Source organism: Bombus vancouverensis, chromosome 2, assembly GCF_051014615.1.
Source record: "Bombus vancouverensis nearcticus chromosome 2, iyBomVanc1_principal, whole genome shotgun sequence".
NCBI lineage: Eukaryota > Metazoa > Arthropoda > Insecta > Hymenoptera > Apidae > Bombus > Bombus vancouverensis.
This window is the reverse complement of record NC_134912.1, coordinates 19,837,103-19,851,801: the sequence shown is the minus strand read 5'-3', so window position 1 is coordinate 19,851,801 and position 14,699 is coordinate 19,837,103. Positions and strand designations below refer to the sequence as shown.

At 34.5% G+C, this 14,699-nt stretch overlaps 2 protein-coding genes across 3 annotated transcripts in view; both read left to right on the top strand.

Moving 5' to 3' along the window:
- Positions 1 to 14,699, top strand: part of SLO2 (slowpoke 2) — a 186,866-nt gene that overhangs the window by 23,928 nt on the left and 148,239 nt on the right. The gene's annotated exons all lie outside the window — the stretch shown is intronic.
- LOC143305144 (uncharacterized) overlaps positions 993 to 14,699 on the top strand; it is a 44,961-nt gene continuing 31,254 nt past the window's right edge. The window contains exon 1 of one of the 2 annotated variants that reach the window (XM_076627814.1): positions 993 to 2,154. The gene's annotated coding sequence lies outside the window, so the exon portion shown is untranslated. Of the gene's footprint in view, positions 2,514 to 14,699 lie in introns of both variants that reach the window. The other variant, XM_076627813.1, reaches the window with a different exon arrangement.

Below are 14,699 nucleotides of genomic sequence, written 5' to 3'. Positions count from 1 at the left end.
CTTATTTCTGCATATTTTAACATTCGTTATAAACGGTGGCAATCAACCATACTGAACAATCAATTTTTCTTCAGCCACATGGAAAATAGCATGTACATCGCCTCGCAATTACATGAAAGCTTCGTTTCTGTTGTATTAAAAATACGAGAATAATACTATAATAATAAGTAACACCAAAAATCACATTTTTTGTCTTCGTATCATACAAACGAACAATATAACATATGAAATTTGAATTGTTTATTTAGAAGTTTGCCAGTGTTATATTAAAATTCAATACGTGACAGATTGAAATGTTAACAGACCTCAAACATTATTAAAAAAATCTTCTCTTTCATATTTATAACTTGACAACCAAACAATCTGAGAATAATGAACAATATAAATAAAGAAATAGCTGCATAGCGTTTGACACTTGCAGATACCAATTAAAAATAAATATCATCACGTCTTAGTATTCTACGATGGCTCCAATAAAGAATAAATTCATCCTGAGTCTCCTATTCGTAATTCTCTAACTAAATTACATTCTGTCAAACATAAGCAAGTATCCATATATTTTTCAGCGCTAGCGTATATAACGAAAGTAACAGAGCAATGTGATGAAAATTCAGAACAAAAGAGTAATATGTGGAACTTGTTTCAAAGATGAAAAACCTCGTACAGCTTCAGAAAGACTATAACAGAAGCCGTTTCAGAGTTGAAATGAAACGCTCTCAAAATGATCGCGAAAATGAAAACGTGACACATTGTGTAACGTTTGGCAAACTTTTAACAAATACGAATTAAGAGAGAAAAAGAGGAAAGTCGGGAACGAAAGGAAAGGAAGAAAAGGGAAAGGAAGCAAGCGGCATGTAAGTGGATATGTGAGGTGAAGCAAGAATAACAGATCGTGGCGGGTGATTGTTTTGGGGCGTCTGCGCCTGGTTGTGCGAGAGAGGACCACCGAGCGACCAGCAGGAGGCGTCTAAGCCCTCGGGATGCCAGTCGATTCCGAGCCGCCGCGCGGTTGAGATGCGAGCCATCGTGCTCCTAAAACCTCCGTATCACCGTAACCTCGTGCACTTCTTATCTCTCCTCGATCGTCCATTTTATCCTCGAGCTTCCCATTCGCCACCTGAATCATCTTTATCCTCTCATTTCCCCCGTGTTGCCCGATAACGCGCTCGCAATCGGGTAAAAATTATCGCGCAACATAAAAAAAATAATCGCACTCGTGAATCGACGTTTTTTCTTGGAGCGTTTATTTTCGCGGTGTAACTTTCCTCGGAGAAGTTTCTGGAGGGTCTCTTCGGTGTTTCGGTGATTCTGAAACAAGATTACAAGAAGTTTCACACAATTGAGAAGGAAAAGATCGGACTAATGGCCGTGAACTCGCCAGATCAGGTGTTCTCCATGTTCTCCGGAGGTATCTTCGGATTTGGTCGTCGCTGGCTTCAAGGTATCCCGAGGGATTAGAATAACGAGAAAAGTAAACCAGCATCCGAGAACAAACAAGAATATCTTCCGGGATCAGTCGGTGCACGGTCGCTCGTTACACCGTTGTTGAATTAGGATCGGTGACGGCAAACGGAATAATTTCCCTGACGCGAAATATCTTCGAACGCGACACGGGACATCTACGAAAATTCGAATCGCCGTGAAACGCGGGAAAGTTTGCAGCAACGAGGGGAGAAAGAAAGGAGAACTCGTGATCAGTATTTCGAGTTTGTTGCATGTGCGAACTTGGCGCCACCTATCCCGCGCTATACTTATAACGCGTATAACGTATCTAGGTACAGGTACATCGTATATATTAGCCGTGTCTCTGAAGACATCCCCGGAAGGGTTCAATCGCTGTTCTTTTCAAGGGACGACATTTCAATCTGGATCGTGGCGTTGTTCGATAAATTTTCGGATGGCCATACAGACGCTGGTCACGACCGTACGAGCTCCACTGGCATCGCTCTAATTCATTTATTCTAATTGGAGTTTTCTAATTGACTACATTGGGACGCGCCAAGGTGATACAAAGAGACGGACAGTCCCCTAGGAAATGAAATCGAGCATCGATGCGACCCGACACTCGCCTAGAACGTAACACGCCTATACTCGTCAGAGAATAACGAGAAAAACACGTGCATATGTGTATACATACGCATACGACCTATACAAGTATAATTTTGTATTTATCTACATTTAGAATATAGTTGTTAAGTATAATTAAAATTAAGATAAAGAGGGTGAACACGAGTGATCCTCTTGAAGATGCTTATGGTAGCAAAGCTTTAACCGAAAGTAGACAAATCCTTTTGCAAAGGGTGGTAGAGAGAGACTCGAATTCATCGAGAAATCAATTAATCTGGCGCGCGTATTACGATCGATTTTATGCCAGTGAAACAGGGCACAACGCCAGTTTTGTCCCCTGACGGCGATTCAATCCAGCTCTGACATTACGACGTCATTGGCTCACTATAGTGCCCAATTACGAATGCATCTGTCCAAGACGAAGTCACTTTTATAACAGTTTCATGGTAATTGATTTAATCTGTTTGGTTTTCCATAGTAATCGAAAACGATTCGCGATATTTTGCCTGGAAACATTTCCATTTCCAACAATTTGCAAAGATTACATATATTATTCTTCAGACATATATTATTCTTTTGTCAATAGCAGACAGAATACTCGAATTAGTTAAATATGTTTCGTTATACTTTGTTTCTATGAAAATTTCATTTCGTTGTATTGCATTTCTGGCGTCAGCATATGGAACGTTAAATTTACAAGCATTCTCGTAAATATTATATGGGTTTTTATATCACGTTTCGTGAAGATACGATAATTCCTTGGAAAAATGTTGTCGGAAATACCTTGAGCTGAAAGGTGTTCCCAAGGATATTATACCTTTAGCTATTAATACATTCTCGCATTAACGTACCGGAAATTCGAACAGCAAGCTTAATCAGAATAGCACGAGAAATTTTTACGGAAATTCGACCCAGTCTTCGGCAAATATTCCGCCCGATGATACTCGCATGCGCAAACCAATCGTGCTTCGGCTCTGCTCCGCATAAAAAATGCGTTAATACACCTAGAAATTAAATTCTTAAAAAAATTGCCACGATGAAATTTGTAAATCGGATTGACATTTGTAAATTACGTTGACCACGTGTTTTTTATCTAGGAAAGCTTGCGACAGGCTTTTATTCATAATCTTTCTCTCTATCTATCTAACTATCTATCTATCTATCTATCTATCTCTTATCCATTATAGAACTGTGTACATTATTTTCTTCGTGCAGATTCAATCTGCTCTTCGATAAAAAAATATATTTCGATTCATGATCGTAAAAAGAAGAGAAAATGGCCAAGAAGATTTTAAATAATTTGTTGAATGGATAAATGCTTTTTCCTTGGATAGTTTCCAGAGATAGTCTCGCAGAAAGATCGTTAAGATAAGATCATTCTGCAATAAAAATTTAGAGAATTTGCAGGTGTTGTATCGTGGTTGTTCTATCGTCCAATTTTCGAAAGGGACAAATATATGCTACATAGACAAGCGATCGATAGATTTTTCTGCTATCAACTTCCAGAATCGGATTATGAATTTGATTTCGTTTGGACTGTCCGGGGAAATCAGACACGGTCCCTTAAGCAATTCAGGGATGCATGTGTTCGCGAAACGAAAAAGCACGAGACATCAACCCTGCGCACGAACGATAATTAACGATACAGATCATACGTAATTAATACGATTTACATAAACTTCGTCGTAAGCTGAGATATTGAAAATCTTCGAGCTGATAAATTCAAATATATAATTTCGTTTACAAAACCAATTGTAAATTGTTGTTTGTCCCGTATCTATCAGTATATTGTTTGCTCTATTGTTTGGCGTAGTTATTGCAAATATGTGAAAAATATTCTGTCCTCTCGCATTCGAATCGATCTTTAGTCGCGCGGAATTTTTGCCGAAACGCGACGAGTGCTTTTTTTAATTTTGTACGTCAAACGATGAACTGTTGAAACGAACAGGCATACATCGCAATTTCTTTTTTTTTTTTACATTCTAAATAACACGCGATTCGCAATTTGACCTGTATAGATTTTCTTGTCGTACTAATCTCCTCTCATGGACGAACTGCGATTTTTCTCGACAGTGTAGTACTTTAATATAACATTTTTTTGCAAGTTTGTAATTTTTATTCGATTTGACGTTATTAGAATAAATCTAGTTTTTCCATTTCCTTAGATATGAAATGTTGTGTTAAGTAAAATGCTTTTTCTTTAATTTGTAGTCCAATTTACAATTATTTTATTCGAGTTTTATTTCGCATTCTTGTTAGCACTCGTATGTGCATAACGAACTCAACAGGTGGAACGAAGTACACGAAAGTTGTGATCGAAAAGCTCTCTGAATGAATTTGCTATTCTCAATTAGAATTATATCTCAATTAAACTATATCTGTTCTCAGAAAACTACAAAGTAAATTTAAGACTATTTTCAACGATTTAGGAAAGACATTTTCAACTTGAAACTCGTGTTCCTGCTTATGCCAGTGTAGACGTGTTATTTACAGTGCGTGTCACTGTGAGAAATAACGTAATTTCGGTGAAACATTTTATAATATGCAGATTTGAGAAATGTTGTAGTAATTCGGGAAAATATTCGTGAAAGAACGCGCATAAGGCAGAATTACGATTGCAACACGAATCTCGTTGGCAAAAGTTACTTTCGTCGCTTTCAACTGCATCTACAGTGTCTAATTCGCGATTTCTACAGGATAAAATGCTTTCTCAGAAAATGCAGTTTTTTTGTGACAATCAAGGCTATTGAAATCTTCTACTTGTGCTCATATCATCTAATGGGTGACACGGAATTAAGGGAAAAGAGTAGCAGACTGACTTCTTTAAATTAAAAATATCTCGAAACGAAAGTCTGCACAGTACTTCCATTTACTTTTTGAAATCAGAATCTGACAAAAATAGATGTAATACAAAGATGATACTCGCTTTTTTTTTTACGTTATAAAAAGTTGTTTCCTCCACTTAAACTTGAAATTGTTAATTAAATTCCCTTCTAAATTTCGGAGAAAAATTTATTTTATTAAAAAAGAAAAGGATATGTAACTGGTTTATAACTCTCGGTCGTTTCCCAACGTTAAACAAAATATGAAAAAGATTTTGTTAACACGCGTAATTTCTTGTTTCATTTTTACATGATACATTTCCTTGAAACGTAAAAATATCAGGATTACAGTAGAGTTAAATACGCTTATTAAATAAAGTTAAAATTTATCATATGGAGAAGAAGTTTCAAATTCTCTGGAAAAGTCTCTTTCATTTGACATTTCATTCGTGAGAATGAATGTTCCATGAACAATCTCTAGCATACATCCTTGTTATTTCTTTGAACGACAATAATTCTGACGCAAGGCAGATAAATCATACGATTTATCAGCGTCCAATTCGTGAGTATCGTGGTACAGATGAAAATTGACGCGCGAGGACATACGATCTCTGGTTTCTCCTTTCTAGTTGAAAAACGCGTATTCCGCGTGATTCGACTCTGGTGAAATGGATTTTACCACGGATCGTTACTACGGCTAGCATCAAATTGAATTCGCATCGTTGCCAGGGTTAATTAAAGCCTCTGTTCGTAATTAATTGGACTTGGTGGGTGGCGATTCGTCTCCTTTCTTGTAAAGGTATCACCCTTCGAAAATCCTCAAACTCGCGTTGGTTCTTCTCAGTAAACGAGATTAAAGGCAGAAACGGTTGTGAAAAAAATACGCCAAACGTGTCTTTCTCTTCTACGCTCTTTTCTGTTACCTGAATATTAAATTCCTAGTCTATATCGATCTTATGTATCACGTTCGTCGTGAAGATAGTTTTTGTTATTTCTGTATTTAGAGATAGGATCACAATAGCTATTATTTTATTCTTTGGCTAAATCTATCACACTGTTCTGAGTTATTTAGCTTTTTACTTAGCCTTTGTTTTAGCTTTTCAGTACTTAAACTCATTTTTATATTCTTTTGATAACCGTATTATCACGTGAGCGTTTATTATATATTCGATAAAGCGCCTTTATGATATTCAACACTGAATCATCGATCGCGTACTTCTTTTTTGTTATTTTTTAGATTATCTTCTGCGCTTTTCAATATTATTACTATTAATAATATTTCCAATAAAATAATAGCTAGTTATTGAATCTGGGCCCATAACTTGTCGTTATTTCTGTATTTAGAGGTAGGATTGCAATAGCTGTTATTTTTTTCTTTGGATAATTCTATCACACCGTTCTGAGCCGAAAAACCTTTATCGCACTTTCTTACATGGACTAGGGATAAAAAGAAAAGGATATCTTAAACCTATCGATTAAATCTATCGATTATATCTAGAACTATCTTCTAGTTACTATTTACTGTAACTAGCGCATCTGCATATGGATGGCGAGAGTCACGTTGTCATTTTCAACAGTTTTGTTCCTGGAAAAAATTATCTCTTTCCCATTTTACAGACAGAGATTCGTGTAGGATGTCGGAGGAAATGTCAGAAAGTTTGAGGGTGCGTAATACGCACGTTGATTGTGTAATAACATGTATGGGAATATTTCATTAACTTGCGTGATACAGTGAAGAGTTGTTTCGTGATTCGTGAGTATACAATGACTCATGAAAGTGTTTAAGCAGGTAATCAATTATAGAGACATTTTATGAATGTAGTATGTATGTTATATAAAGCATTTTGGAATTACATTAGCATCGTAATGAGATATGTCAGTCGTAGTCAATTTGGTGAAATTTGAGACGAATCTGAAAATGTATATTATCGAAAATGATAACGTGAGTTCGTGCTCGCCATCCATATGCAGGTGCGTTAGTTATAAGAAATAGTAACTAGAAAATAATCCTAGTTACAATCGATAGATTTAAGATGTTTTTTGTTTTTATCCCTAGTTTTTGTAAGCGCGTGCAATAAAGGTTTTTTTGGCTCACAACGGTGTGATTTATCCATTCGATAAAATAATAACTATTATGACCCTACCTTTGAGTATAGAAATAACAACATATACAGGGTGGTTGGTAATTGGTGGTACAAGCGGAAAGGAGGTGATTCTACGCGAAAAAAGAAGTCGAAAATGTAGAATAAAAATTTAAAAATTTAAAAATTTAAAAATTTGAAAATTTAAAAATTTGAAAATTTAAAAATTTGAAAATTTAAAAATTTGAAAATTTAAAAATTTAAAAATTTGAAAATTTAAAAATTTGAAAAATTAAAAAAATAACGTTAATCGAGACAACGATCTACAGTGAAATCTGTTATAACGAGACGTGATAAAGTGCACGCGTACCGAGCGAAAATTCAAAGTCGATTTCCTCGAAAACAAAGCCTCAAACGAAAAACTTTTATTCTATATTTTCGACTTCCTTTTTTGCGTAGAATCACCCCCTTTCCGCTTGTACCACCATTTACCAACCATCCTGTATAGAAGTTAGAAGACATTTATTGTAAACGCATGGACATGGTAGGGATCGTTAAATTTTTTAAATAATCAACTAGCACTAATTACGTGTTTGAGACCATTGTTCATGCCGCAAACTACTTTTTTACTAAGCGTACATTTGTAGCAAGTGGCTGTCGACTTTTATATACATTTTCAAATTTGTTTCAAATTCTACCGATATAACCGTGATAATCGTCTCATTAGATCGCTAACAAAGTTTCGACGAGTTTCATATAATACGCATAATTTATTCGTAAAAAGTTTCATGTTCGATAATAATAAATAATAACGAAACGTCTGATGGCATTTGTTTGTTCTTACTGATTTCTAAAATAAAAAGTACGTATCAGCGTAAAATTTCATCCGCAATGGTATTACTTTTCTTTGATGATAGCTTCTAAGAGTCAAAGAACGCGTAATTTTCTACCCGTCAGACAATTCAACTTAATTAAACAAATTAAATAAATGGTTACATCCAAACTTTAGGCCTATTTGCCACTGTAACATGATTTTCGTACATCTATTCATTGCAAACAGCCCCTTTGTCTTCTCCCTTATGAAAATATGTTCCATTCGTTTATTTGACATAATAGGGTTCACCCCTCAATGACCCTACCCGGCCAATACTCGTAACCAGTATTTTTACTGCGAGTAGCGGGCGTGTCATCGTGAAACAGACGGACTTTCCCAGCCTGTTTCGAGAAACTGTTCCAAGGAAAAAATGTGGCGTAATTTATGAGTAATTTCTTCCTGTTTACTAAATATATCGTAAAACGTTTATGGATATACCTTACTAATAATTAGACTGTATATTTTTTTACGTTTTATATTTGTTTGTCAATCTTAGACTAACGTTAATCATACAGATGTTATCGAGATGGCCATGTGTGTCTATAAAAATAAATAGCCGTTTGATTACGTTCACTACGTCTACTAAATGTCGGTCATTATTAACCTGTTGAGTCGTTCATAGCTTCTTTTTGCTTCGTAACTCATGAAAGCTATTTCCGTGATCAGAATTGACTTAGGGAAGCATAGTTAACATCGATAATAGCAATGTTTTATGCCAGAATGCCTTATCGTTAGAAGCGACAAGCATTTCAAAGACGGGCTGATTTAATCAAAACGAGGATTTCAGTTCCGAACACGGTACGTATTCGGTAACACGAATTAAATAATTCCCTTTGTATCGCGATAACGGAATAACGATAATTCGAAGTTAATGACGTTTATTGGCTCCATGTACACCAACGGAGATTTGTTTGTTTAATCGAGTTGAAATGGTATACAGTGGCGGCTATGTAACTACAGACACAGTGCACAACCTTTGTATTATAATTAATTAATTTAATCTGTGATCAGTATTCGAAATGAAAATTTGGAAACTGTTCCATACTTGCAATGCTTAAAAGCACGAGAAATGTATTTTTAAGTATTTTTCTGGAACTTTTTTTTTTTTGTTTACTTTCTCTACTGGAAATTTGCAATCAATTCTCTTAGAGACATCGGAAAGGAACGATTCTTTACTGAAATAAGCAATCACGTCGGTGGCTGTAACACGATTATTTGATTAACGACGAACCGAGGCACGACAGGTGTTTCAGGTAGAACGAATTTCTAGAATTGAAGTAATCAACAATCACGCGAAATTAAACGGATCTTTTAAATTCAGTTGCGGCGCAAGTTCGACTCCGATATCGAATGACTGCGTAATTATAGTCGAGTTCAAGTTAATTAACGCTGCTGCATATGGAGGTGATCGTGACGTATTTACGTTTTGAGAGGTTCGTAACGAACGGATGAAATTCCGTGTGTTTCTACGGGGAAAAAATTGAAAGCCATGTACAACCATCGATGCGGTTTCCGCGTGAGAATTTTTATCTGAATGTAAAAATGTAATTTTTAGAGGAAGGTCGCTCGAAAAAACGGAAAGGGAAAATTGCTTAGGGAACCTTTGAATATTTTAAAAGAAAAACGAATCGCTATTATCTTCTACATTTCGAAATAAAATGGCGAAAATCTGGATTACTTCTTCGAATTTATTCTCATTCTGAACTCGTTAATGAACAATTTCCATTCATAGAATGAGATGTAATGTTCTATATTAATTTTTTACTAGATATCTATTTGCATTAAATGATTTTAATATCCACGTACATTTTCAGGTTCGTTTGAAATTTTAACGATATAATCATATTGTGCTGGTGAAATTTCAAAATATTTTATATTGTACAATATAATAATAAAATAAATTCATACGTGTAAAAGCATTCTACGATACGTGTTTAAACAGTCTCGTATATTATATAACTTTAACAGAAACTTACATCGTTGCTATATTTTCAGTACTTATATTTGAAATAACATAGCGAGCAGTTCATCTCTGCATTACGTAAACAGCCAGCAAAATTTTAATAATATAAATTTGAATGATCAGAACAAGATACTTTGAACTTTAACATCAACTATAAATATTGAACGAAATTCATCTCCTTTCAAAAAAGGAAGAAAACGTTCGTCGAGTTGTCGTCGCTTTCTTTCCGACCAGATGTTATCCAGTTCATATTTAAAAAAGGAGATATCTGAAAGAACTGTAACTAATACTTAATTCACTTGCTATGCCCTTATATTCAGCATTAGTTGAAATTTTTTAAAACATCCCTTTTGGAATATAAAGTGGAAAATCTGGCTGGCCAGAAACTTTTTCACGCTCGTATACGCCAACAAGAAAAAAGCAAAAAAAATTTTTTCTTTCGAATTCTTTCCTCTTTTTCACAAATATACGCTAAAAGGAAAAAGTAGAAAAAGGAATACTCGATTCGTTTCATACAATTTGCATTAGATAGCCAGCTGAAATCGATCCCATTAAAATATCGTACAGTGAGCCTTTGATGATGACAGCCATATTATACGACAAACAGTAATAGCTCTACGAATATGGCGTTGTATAACATTTTGTTTTGTATTTTGCATTAAATGAAGTAAAACCACTATACAATGCCATGGCGATCCTTGCACACAAACGAATTCCATTGGTTTACGCGTGAGCTGATGGAAGACTATCGAATCCGCATTAATTCATAACAATACGCAAACGTACTCGATTGGTTCACGTTGATTCGCGACCAGGGAATTAATTTTGATAGCGCTAACAAAGGATGGACACGGACGATCATAATGACACGTCAAGTAGGCCACCGAAATAATTACGCACTATTAAGAGATCTGTGAATGGAATACCAATGAGAGGATTGATTTTTTGATTACACCATCAGTGAGCGCGCTTAACACGTGCCATCGCGTAGACGGTGTTTAACGTATCGCGAATGAAATTCGTTTCTGTAACTGTAGTTGAAGATTTTGAATAGACGACGAGATAGTTAGCAGAAGCTGTTACAAATTCCAACTTGAAATACAGTTGAAAAGGAAGATGTTTAGGATACGGTTCACGATCGGAGCAACTTGTTGCATTTCGGGGAATCTTTGGAATTTGCTGTAATGGCTCATAGAATGCAGCTTTACGAGGAATATATATGTAGCTATACGTATATTGAATTTAGAGTAGAATTGTTTGTTTCATTATTATTTACTGTAACGTAGCTTAAATAAGAGTTTTAAGAATTTTTCAATTTGTTTAAAACTGTTCGAATAACGTAAACAAGCATGTAAAAATTAATTGTATACATTTTCTCAAAGTATCGAAGAATTGTCATGATGTGAACAAGTATATGAAAATTGTGAAAATTGAAAAATTAAGCGATTATTTAATATATTTATTATTTAATAGATTTGACGTTATTGAAGTTTGTTATCGGATAGATTTGTTGATCAATTGAGATTTAACCAACAATGAGATTAGAAAAATAATTTAATAAACAATTACAGCAATAGATAAGAATGTTGAAAAACAAAATCAGTCTTTTACATCAAAATTAAACCAAAATATTTTAGTAAAATAGAAAAAAAATATTTTTGAATATTATTTATCACGTAGTTATTTACTTAAAACTATATACAGCTTTAATTCGTTATATGTCGCAAATGAATTTCTAATGCTTCGAATCAATTAACGTAATTAAAAGTTTCGCGAGTTCTCGGCGATAAATCAAAAAGAAATATGTACAGGGATTTCTAATCGAGACGCAATCGTATGGAAAGAGAATCCAATGGGATCCAAAAGTAGGCCACCCAAATGTTACGTCGTGTTACTCAAAACACACATGGAATATCAATTTTCTCCCATGATCGATAGAGCACCTAATTAATAACTCGAATTGCTCAAGAACGTTTTGATTGGATTCTCTAATAAAAGGTAAAAAGCATTTCTATCTTTCTGTTGCATTCATCATAGCGAATGAAATATCAAACAAGAGCTTTTTCCAATCTCTGCCTATTCCTGCTTTAAATCCACAGAAAAAGTGCAATTCTCAATTATAAAGAGCTTATCTCTCGACAAGAAATGTTTCCTGTGCAAATATGTTTCTGCGATATTCATCCCAATTGGTAATGCCATCCTTTAGCAATTTGAGGTAATGTGACACAAAAATTTGTCGATAAAAGTACATTGATTTAGTAATAGGACATCTTTTTCGTAATAAACGATTGATTTCTTCACCTATTACTATCTATAAGAAGCTATTTAATCAAAAAAATCAGAAGTTTAACAACACATTGCTATTTTGCAGCGAAGTGTGTATTATAATTTTCAGATGAGTTGTATGTATGACAAGAATGTTGTAAAACGAAATCAGTCTTTTACATAAAAATTAAACCAAAATATTTTAGTAAAATAGAATAAAAATATTTTTCAATATTATTTATCACATAATTATTTACTTAAAACTATATACAGCTTTAATTCGTTATATGTCGCAAATGAATTTCTAATGCTTCGAATCAATTAACGTAATTAAAAGTTTCGCGAGTATGAGATTTCATATTTATTAATTATTAATTATAAATTCCTGGTTATAATATTAGGTTGTCCGAAAAGTGTCTTTTTTTTACAGACACGTCTTTTGCAACAACGCATCTTTATACAAACGTTGTAATTTTTATCTTGATAAAACAAAATGGATCATAGGTAATTCGATAAAATAATATAAAACGGAAAATGTTGTGTATCCGTTATTTCCTTATAAAGCGAAAGAAACTTTTCGGACGACCTAATACAAGAACGTTTTTCTCTTCGAATGAGTTGGATCTCTCTTTTACATACTTCGCTATTTTTTACCAAATTAGATCATATCTTCGCTTCGACATCTTATCGTCATCGATAACTTCCGATGTTTCTGAAAACAGAAGAAAATATAAACAACAATCGTCGCAATTTATGTACGATAATAATGGCGTTTACAGTAGCTATTGTTCCTTATGGAGATTCAACGAAGCGAATTATCGACGTTCGACATTACAATTCGCATCTCTCCGCCCTTGAATTTGTGAATTCTCCCAGAAAGAAGATATTCCGGCTCGCTGATTTTATCAATTTCGTTTTTCTGCGTTTCCTGCCTGCTCATTTGCAAGCGTAGTTATAATTTACAAGAAGAATAAAGTTAACTCTCCATGAAATTAATGACTTTCAAGGGTCTTTTCTCGACGCCTTAACGATACTTAAGAATCTGCAATCGCTAGGTTGTTCCAGAAAATTTCGTTTCAGAGTTTAATTTTATAAATCGTTCTGCGTACAAAAGCAGCCTTCTGGACGTCTTCGTGAGAAAAACAGTATACATTTATTGAAATCGACCAAGTATTTTTAACTCTTATGTACGAACGTCTGCATTTTTGTCACTTCCACAGAAACCTACTCCTTTGAATCACTTTGTATTTCACTTATCAAATCATTATCTTATTTACGCATTCTCTGCACTTTTACATTTTTAATTCTCGCATAAATGGTTAAGAACACGCGGTCTATCTATTAAGATGAAAGACATGTACGCTTAAAAGTAGCGAGGAAATAAAAATTCAAATTTCTCTCAGAGACCAGTGTTCTCTAGTTAAAAGCTAAAATGCGTTCAAATTCAATATTCTTCAGTTATATTATTCTATTAATTATTAGTTACATTTCTAGATTAAATGCTAACTACGCAAAATAAAATCGGCAAAATAATTGTTCTAAAAAAAAAAAAAATCGATTTGTACTCTTCATTACTTTTTCTGTTAGAGCGATACCTTTCTCGACCTCAAAATCTTAAAATCCAATTTTTATAGTTTAGCTGACATAAAACGTTTCTCTCCCCAAGTGTTTTCGATTTCCCCTCACGAAATGGCCGTGAAAATCAAATTAATCGCAGGGCCAGTCGAATTCCTCCGATAGAGTTTTTACAGAAGCAAGATGTACTTTCCTCGATTTCATTGGGGGTTGCTTAACCGCGCCTAACCTTTATTTATTTCGTTCGATTTGGTAATAGTGTCGAAGAGCGTATCAAATAAACTGCTCTCGGTAACGTAAACAGATCCAAGTGGCTTCGATCGCGCCGAAACATTGAAATTCCTCGCCGTTTCGATCTTGTAAACTTCCACAGACGGCGACGCTGTTTGGACGTTTAATTTCAATCCGCGATTCGAGTTTCAGTCCCGCGCTTTTAGTTACATTTGATGTTTATTCCCATTTTATTTGTGTTTAACAAAGCGTTTTCAAAAATATTTCAGAATTTAGTTACGCTTCTATATCTTTGTTTTTACAATTAGCAACACGTATATCAAATTTAACCACTATTTAAGTAAAATATTTGCGAACTAATTATTCGTACAATATGTCAGCGTATTTGGTTAGACGTCGCGTTGAAATAATTACGTGCCAGTTAATTTATAATTGGGCACACGTAGGTATGTGACAGACTTAAAATGGTGTAAATAAAAAATCAAAGAGGAGAGAAATTTCAGAAAGAGAAAATATTCGCAAAGAGATAAAAGTTAGAAAGAGTACTGTGAAATTTTGACCTAGAAATGCAAACTAAAATTTCCATTCGTTTTGTTCCAATGTCATGAATTCCCCTGCGGCTAAATTCGAGGACTTTTACGGAGCTTTAATTTCCTTTCGATTTTATAGAAATACGCGACGATCGCAATACTGTCGAGTTCGACGTCAATTAATATAAATGTAATCCGCAGATTACGAGTTACAGATCCTCGTAATTAATGGATTTTCTTGGTGATTGTTTCACGACAAGTCGGGGTGTGTTTGACGTTAAACAGAGTTGA